Here is an 8,594-nt window from a genome sequence, read left to right as displayed (position 1 = left end):
AGGACGGAAAGCCGTGCCTCGTTGGAAAGCTCTTGGGCAGCTGGTCGCGTGGCCCCACAGCCCGTGGGGCTGCGGGATTTGCGGCGGCCGTCAGCCTCGGCGCCACCGGCGCCCACCTGGCGCGGCCGCGCCAGCCTGCGAAGCATTTTCTGGTAGGGCCGCGGCTCTGGCCACAGCTCCCACGCCCGAAGAGCCAGGAGGGAAAGCCGTGCCTCGTTGGAAAGCTCTTTGGCAGCCGCTCCCGTGGCCCCACAGATCGTGGGGCTGCGGGCTTTGCGGCGGCCGTCAGCCTCGGCGCCACCGGAGCCCACGTGCCGCCGCCGCGCCAGCCTGCGAAGCATTTTCCGGTAGGGCCGCGGCTCTGGCCACAGCTCCCACGCCCGAAGAGCCAGGAGGGAAAGCCGTGCCTCGTTGGAAAGCTCTTTGGCAGCTGCTCGCGTGGCCCCACAGCCCGTGGGGCTGCGGGCTTTGCGGCGGACGTCAGCCTCGGCGCCACCGGCGCCCACCTGGCGCGGCCGAAACAGCCTGTGAAGCATTTTCCGGTAGGGCCGCGGCTCTGGCCACAGCTCCCACGCCCGAAGAGCCAGGAGGGAAAGCCGTGCCTCGTTGGAAAGCTCTTTGGCAGCCGCTCGCGTGGCCCCACAGCCCGTGGGGCTGCGGGCTTTGCGGCGGCCGTCAGCCTCGGCGCCACCGGCGCCCTCGTGGCGCGACCGCGCCAGCCCGCGAAGCATTTTCCGGTAGGGCCGCGGCTCTGGCCACAGCTTCCACGCCCGAAGAGCCAGGAGGGAAAGCCATGCCTCGTTGGAAAGCTCTTTGGCAGCCGCTTGCGTGGCCCCACAGCCCGTGGGGCTGCGGGCTTTGCGGCGGCCTTCAGCCTCGGCGCCACCGGCGCCCACCTGGCGCGGCCGCGCCAGCCCGCGAAGCATTTTCCGGTAGGGCCGCGGCTCTGGCCACAGCTTCCACGCCCGAAGAGCCAGGAGGGAAAGCCGTGCCTCGTTGGAAAGCTCTTTGGCAGCTGCTCGCATTGCCCCACAGCCCGTGGGGCTGCGGGCTTTGCGGCGGCCGTCAGCCTCGGCGCCACCCGCGCAAACCTGGCTCGGCCGCGCCAGCCTGCGAAGCATTTTCCGGTAGGGCCGCGGCTCTGGCCACAGCTTCCACGCCCGAAGAGCCAGGAGGGAAAGCCGTGCCTCGTTGGAAAGCTATTTGGCAGCCGCTCGCGTGGCCCCACAGATCGTGGGGCTGCGGGCTTTGCGGCGGCCGTCAGCCTCGGCGCCACCGGCGCCCACCTGGCGCGGCCGCGCCAGCCTGCAAAGCATTTTCCGGTAGGGCCGCGGCTCTGGCCACAGCTTCCACGCCCGAAGAGCCAGGAGGGAAAGCCGTGCCTCGTTGGAAAGCTCTTTGGCAGCCGCTTGCGTGGCCCCACAGCCCGTGGGGCTGCGGGCTTTGCGGCGGCCGTCAGCCTCGGCGCCACCGGCGCCCACCTGGCGCGGCCACGCCAGCCTGCGAAGCATTTTCCGGTAGGGCCACGGCTCTGGCCACAGCTCCCACGCCCGAAGAGCCAGGAGGGAAAGCCGTGCCTCGTTGGAAAGCTCTTTGGCAGCTGCTCGCGTGGCCCCACAGCCCGTGGGGCTGCGGGCTTTGCGGCGGCCGTCAGCCTCGGCGCCACCGGCGCCCACCTGGCGCGGCCGCGCCAGCCTGCGAAGCATTTTCCGGTAGGGCCGCGGCTCTGGCCACAGCTCCCACGGCCGAAGAGCCAGGAGGGAAAGCCGTGCCTCGTTGGAAAGCTCTTTGGCAGCCGCTTGCGTGGCCCCACAGCCCGTGGGGCTGCGGGCTTTGCGGCGGCCGTCAGACTCGGCGCCACCCGCGCCAACCTGGTGCGGCCGCGCCAGCCTGCGAAGCATTTTCCGGTAGGGCCGCGGCTCTGGCCACAGCTTCCACGCCCGAAGAGCCAGGAGGGAAAGCCGTGCCTCGTTGGAAAGCTCTTTGGCAGCCGCTCGCGTGGCCCCACAGATCGTGGGGCTGCGGGCTTTGCGGCGGCCGTCAGCCTCGGCGCCACCGGCGCCCACTTGGCGCGGCCGCGCCAGCCTGCGAAGCATTTTCCGGTAGGGCCGCGGCTCTGGCCACAGCTTCCACGCCCGAAGAGCCAGGAGGGAAAGCCGTGCCTCGTTGGAAAGCTCTTTGGCAGCCGCTTGCGTGGCCCCACAGCCCGTGGGGCTGCGGGCTTTGCGGCGGCCGTCAGCCTCGGCGCCACCGGCGCCCACGTGGCGCCGCCGCGCCAGCCTGCGAAGCATTTTCCGGTAGGGCCGCGGCTCTGGCCACAGCTCCCACGCCCGAAGAGCCAGGAGGGAAAGCTGTGCCTCGTTGGAAAGCTCTTTGGCAGCCGCTCGCGTGGCCCCACAGCCCGTGGGGCTGCGGGCTTTGTGGCGGCCGTCAGCCTCGGCGCCACCGGCGCCCGCTTTACGCCGCCGCGCCAGCCTCCGAAGCATTTTCCGGTAGGGCCGCGGCTCTGGCCACAGCTCCCACGCCCGAAGAGCCAGGAGGGAAAGCCGTGCCTCGTTGGAAAGCTCTTGGGCAGCTGCTCGCGTGGCCCCAGAGCCCGTGGGGCTGCGGGCTTTGCGGCAGCCGTCAGCCTCGGCGCCACCGGCGCCCACCTGGTGCTGCCGCGCCAGCCTGCGAAGCATTTTCCGGTAGGGCCGCGGCTCTGGCCACAGCTCCCACGCCCGAAGAGCCAGGAGGGAAAGCCGTGCCTCCTTGGAAAGCTCTTTGGCAGCTACTCACGTGGCCCCACAGCCCGTGGGGCTGCGGGCTTTGCGGCAGCCGTCAGCCTTGGCGCCACCGGCGCCCACGTGGTGCCGCCGCGCCAGCCTGCGAAGCATTTTCCGGTAGGGCCGCGGCTCTGGCCACAGCTCCCACGCCCGAAGAGCCAGGAGGGAAAGCCGTGCCTCCTTGGAAAGCTCTTTGGCAGCCGCTCGCGTGGCCCCACAGCCCGTGGGGCTGCGGGCTTTGCGGCGGCCGTCAGCCTCGGCGCCACCGGCGCCCACGTGGCGCCGCTGCGCCAGCCCGCGAAGCATTTTCCGGTAGGGCCGCGGCTCTGGCTACAGCTCCCACGCCCGAAGAGCCAGGACGGAAAGCCGTGCCTCGTTGGAAAGCTCTTGGGCAGCTGCTCGCGTGGCCCCACAGCCCGTGGGGCTGCGGGCTTTGCGGCGGCCGTCAGCCTCGGCGCCACCGGCGCCCACCTGGCGCGGCCGCGCCAGCCTGCGAAGCATTTTCTGGTAGGGCAGCGGCTCTGGCCACAGCTCCCACGCCCGAAGAGCCAGGAGGGAAAGCCGTGCCTCGTTGGAAAGCTCTTTGGCAGCCGCTCGCGTGGCCCCACAGTCCGTGGGGCTGCGGGCTGTACGTCGGCCGTCAGCCTCGGCGCCACCGGCGCTCACCTGGCGCCGCCGCACCAGCCTGCGAAACATTTTCTGGTAGGGCCGCGGCTCTGGCCACAGGTTCCACGCCCGAAGAGCCAGGAGGGAAAGCCGTGCCTCCTTGGAAAGCTCTTTGGCAGCCGCTCGCGTGGCCCCACAGCCCGTGGGGCTGCGGGCTTTGCGGCGGCCGTCAGCCTCGGCGCCACCGGAGCCCACGTGCCGTCGCCGCGCCAGCCTGCGAAGCATTTTCCGGTAGGGCCGCGGCTCTGGCCACACATCCCACGCCCGAAGAGTCAGGAGGGAAAGCCGTGCCTCGTTGGAAAGCTCTTTGGCAGCCGCTCGCGTGGCCCCACAGCCCGTGGGGCTGCGGGCTTTGCGGCGGCCGTCAGCCTCGGCGCCACCGGAGCCCACCTGGCGCGGCCGCACCAGCCTGTGAAGCATTTTCCGGTAGGGCCGCAGCTCTGGCCACAGCTCCCACGCACGAAGAGCCAGGAGGGAAAGCCGTGCCTCGTTGGAAAGCTCTTTGGCAGCCGCTCGCGTGGCCCCACAGCCCGTGGGGCTGCGGGCTTTGCAGCGGCCGTCAGCCTCGGCGCCATCGGCGCCCAACTGGAGCGGCTGCGCCAGCCCGCGAAGCATTTTCCGGTAGGGCCGCGGCTCTGGCCACAGATCCCACGCCCGAAGAGCCAGGAGGGAAAGCCGTGCCTCCTTGGAAAGCTCTTTGGCAGCCGCTCGCGTGGCCCCAGAGCCCGTGGGGCTGCGGGCTTTGTGGCGGCCGTCAGCCTCGGCGCCAGCGGCGCCCACCTGGCGCCGCCGCGCCAGCCTGCGAAGCATTTTCCGGTAGGGCCGCGGCTCTGGCCACAGCTCCCACGCCCGAAGAGCCAGGAGGGAAAGCCGTGCCTCGTTGGAAAGCTCTTTGGCAGCCGCTCGCGTGGCCCCACAGCCCGTGGGGCTGCGGGCTTTGCGGCGGCCGTCAGCCTCGGCGCCACCGGCGCCCACTTTACGCCGCCGCGCCCGCCTCCGAAGCATTTTCCGGTAGGGCCGCGGCTCTGGCCACAGCTCCCACGCCCGAAGAGCCAGGAGGGAAAGCCATGCCTCGTTGGAAAGCTCTTTGGCAGCTACTCGCGTGGCCCCACAGCCCGTGGGGCTGCGGGCTTTGCGGCAGCCGTCAGCCTTGGCGCCACCGGCGCCCACGTGGCGCCGCCGCGCCAGCCTGCGAGGCATTTTCTGGTAGGGCCGCGGCTCTGGCCACAGCTCCCACGCCCGAAGAGCCAGGAGGGAAAGCCGTGCCTCGTTGGAAAGCTCTTTGGCAGCCGCTCGCGTGGCCCCACAGCCCGTGGGGCTGCGGGCTTTGCGGCGGCCGTCAGCCTCGGCGCCACCGGCGCCCACGTGGCGCCGCCTCACCAGCCTGCGAAGCATTTTCCGGTAGGGCCGCGGCTCTGGCCACAGCTCCCACGCCCGAAGAGCCAGGAGGGAAAGCCGTGCCTCGTTGGAAAGCTCTTGGGCAGCTGGTCGCGTGGCCCCAGAGCCCGTGGGGCTGCAGGCTTTGCGGCGGTTGTCAGCCTCGGCGCCACCGGCGCCCACCTGGCGCGGCCGCGCCAGCCTGCGAAGCATTTTCTGGTAGGGCCGCGGCTCTGGCCACAGATCGCACGCCCGAAGAGCCAGGAGGGAAAGCCGTGCCTCGTTGGATATCTTTTTGGCAGCCGCTTGCGTGGCCCCACAGCCCGTGGGGCTGCGGGCTTTGCGGCGGCCGTCAGCCTCGGCGACACCGGCGCCCACCTGGAGCAGCCGCGCCAGCCTGCGAAGCATTTTCCGGTAGGGCCGCGGCTCTGGCCACAGCTTCCACGCTCGAAGAGCCAGGAGGGAAAGCCGTGCCTCGTTGGAAAGCTCTTTGGCAGCCGCTCGCGTGGCCCCACAGCCCGTGGGGCTGCGGGCTTTGTGGCGGCCGTCAGCCTCGGCGCCACCGGCGCCCACGTGGCGCCGCCGCGCCAGCCTGCGAAGCATTTTCCGGTAGGGCCGCGGCTCTGGCCACAGCTCTCACGCCCGAAGAGCCAGGAGGGAAAGCCGTGCCTCGTTGGAAAGCTCTTTGGCAGCCGCTCGCGTGGCCCCACAGCCCGTGGGGCTGCGGGCTTTGCGGCAGCCGTCAGCCTCGGCGCCACCGGCGCCCACCTGGCGCCGCCGCACCAGCCTGCGAAGCATTTTCCGGTAGGGCCGCGGCTCTGGCCACAGCTCCCACGCCCGAAGAGCCAGGAGGGAAAGCCGTGCCTCGTTGGAGAGCTCTTTGGCAGCTGCTCGCGTGGCCCCACAGCCTGTGGCGCTGCGGGCTTTGCGGCGGCCGTCAGCCTTGGCGCCACCGGCGCCCACCTGGCGCGGACGCGCCAGCCTGCGAAGCATTTTCCGGTAGGGCCGCGGCTCTGGCCACAGCTCCCACGCCCGAAGAGCCAGGAGGGAAAGCCGTGCCTCGTTGGAAAGCTCTTTGGCAGCTGCTCGCGTGGCCCCACAGCCCGTGGGGCTGCGGACTTTGCGGCGGACGTCAGCCTCGGCGCCACCGGCGCCCACCTGGTGCGGCCGAAACAGCCTGCGAAGCATTTTCCGGTAGGGCCGCGGCTCTGGCCACAGCTCCCACGCCCGAAGAGCCAGGAGGGAAAGCCGTGCCTCGTTGGAAAGCTCTTTGGCAGCCGCTCGCGTGGCCCCACAGCCCGTGGGGCTGCGGGCTTTGCGGCGGCCGTCAGCCTCGGCGCCACCGGCGCCCTCGTGGCGCGACCGCGCCAGCCCGCGAAGCATTTTCCGGTAGGGCCGCGGCTCTGGCCACAGCTTCCACGCCCGAAGAGCCAGGAGGGAAAGCCATGCCTCGTTGGAAAGCTCTTTGGCAGCCGCTCGCGTGGCCCCACAGATCGTGGGGCTGCGGGCTTTGCGGCGGCCGTCAGCCTCGGCGCCACCGGCGCCCACCTGGCGCGGCCGCGCCAGCCTGCGAAGCATTTTCCGGTAGGGCCGCGGCTCTGGCCACAGCTCCCACGCACGAAGAGCCAGGAGGGAAAGCCGTGCCTCGTTGGAAAGCTCCTTGGCAGCCGCTTGCGTGGCCCCACAGCCCGTGGGGCTGCGGGCTTTGCGGCGGCCGTCAGCCTCGGCGCCACCGGCGCCCACCTGGCGCGGCCGCGCCAGCCCGCGAAGCATTTTCCGGTAGGGCCGCGGCTCTGGCCACAGCTTCCACGCCCGAAGAGCCAGGAGGGAAAGCCGTGCCTCGTTGGAAAGCTCTTTGGCAGCTGCTCGCATTGCCCCACAGCCCGTGGGGCTGCGGGCTTTGCGGCGGCCGTCAGCCTCGGCGCCACCGGCGCCAACCTGGTTCGGCCGCGCCAGCCTGCGAAGCATTTTCCGGTAGGGCCGCGGCTCTGGCCACAGCTTCCACGCCCGAAGAGCCAGGAGGGAAAGCCGGGCCTCCTTGGAAAGCTATTTGGCAGCCGCTCGCGTGGCCCCACAGATCGTGGGGCTGCGGGCTTTGCGGCGGCCGTCAGCCTCGGCGCCACCGGCGCCCACCTGGCGCGGCCGCGCCAGCCTGCAAAGCATTTTCCGGTAGGGCCGCGGCTCTGGCCACAGCTTCCACGCCCGAAGAGCCAGGAGGGAAAGCCGTGCCTCGTTGGAAAGCTCTTTGGCAGCCGCTCGCGTGGCCCCACAGCCCGTGGGGCTGCGGGCTTTGCGGCGGCCGTCAGCCTCGGCGTCACCGGCGCCCACCTGGCGCGGCCACGCCAGCCTGCGAAGCATTTTCCGGTAGGGCCGCGGCTCTGGCCACAGCTCCCACGCCCGAAGAGCCAGGAGGGAAAGCCGTGCCTCGTTGGAAAGCTCTTTGGCAGCTGCTCGCGTGGCCCCACAGCCCGTGGGGCTGCGGGCTTTGCGGCGGCCGTCAGCCTCGGCGCCACCGGCGCCTACCTGGCGCGGCCGCGCCAGCCTGCGAAGCATTTTCCGGTAGGGCCACGGCTCTGGCCACAGCTCCCACGCCCGAACAGACAGGAGGGAAAGCCGTGCCTCGTTGGAAAGCTCTTTGGCAGCCGCTCGCGTGGCCCCACAGATCGTGGGGCTGCGGGCTTTGCGGCGGCCGTCAGCCTCGCCGCCATCGGCGTCCACCTGGCGCCGCTGCGCCAGCCCGCGAAGTATTTTCCGGTAGGGCCGCGGCTCTGGCCACAGATCCCACACCCGAAGAGCCAGGAGGGAAAGCCGTGCCTCGTTGGAAAGCTCTTTGGCAGCTGCTCGCGTGGCCCCACAGCCCGTGGGGCTGCGGGCTTTGTGGCGGCCGTCAGCCTCGGCGCCACCGGCGCCCACCTGGCGCCGCCGCGCCAGCCTGCGAAGCATTTTCCGGTAGGGCCGCGGCTCTGGCCACAGCTCCCACGCCCGAAGAGCCAGGAGGGAAAGCCGTGCCTCGTTGGAAAGCTCTTTGGCAGCCGCTCGCGTGGCCCCACAGCCCGTGGGGCTGCGGGCTTTGCGGCAGCCGTCAGCCTCGGCTCCACCGGCGCCCACGTGGCGCCGCCGGACCAGCCTGCGAAGCATTTTCTGGTAGGGCCGCGGCTCTGGCCACAGCTCCCACGCCCGAAGAGCCAGGACGGAAAGCCGTGCCTCGTTGGAAAGCTCTTGGGCAGCTGGTCGCGTGGCCCCACAGCCCGTGGGGCTGTGGGCTTTGCGGCGGCCGTCAGCCTCGGCGCCACCGGCGCCCACCTGGCGCGGCCGCGCCAGCCTGCGAAGCATTTTCTGGTAGGGCCGCGGCTCTGGCCACAGCTCCCACGCCCGAAGAGCCAGGAGGGAAAGCCGTGCCTCCTTGGAAAGCTCCTTGGCAGCCGCTTGGGTGGCCCCACAGCCCGTGGGGCTGCGGGCTTTGCGGCGGCCATCAGCCTCGGCGCCACCGGCGCCAACCTGGTTCGGCCGCGCCAGCCTGCGAAGCATTTTCCGGTAGGGCCGCGGCTCTGGCCACAGCTCCCACGCCCGAAGAGCCAGGAGGGAAAGCCGTGCCTCGTTGGAAAGCTCTTTGGCAGCCGCTCGCGTGGCCCCACAGATCGTGGGGCTGCGGGCTTTGCGGCGGCCGTCAGCCTCGGCGCCACCGGCGCCCACTTGGCGCGGCCGCGCCAGCCCGCGAAGCATTTTCCGGTAGGGCCGCGGCTCTGGCCACAGCTTCCACGCCCGAAGAGCCAGGAGGGAAAGCCG

Source organism: Chroicocephalus ridibundus, unplaced genomic scaffold (genome assembly GCF_963924245.1).
Source record: "Chroicocephalus ridibundus unplaced genomic scaffold, bChrRid1.1 SCAFFOLD_70, whole genome shotgun sequence".
NCBI lineage: Eukaryota > Metazoa > Chordata > Aves > Charadriiformes > Laridae > Chroicocephalus > Chroicocephalus ridibundus.
This window is presented reverse-complemented; position numbering follows the sequence as displayed.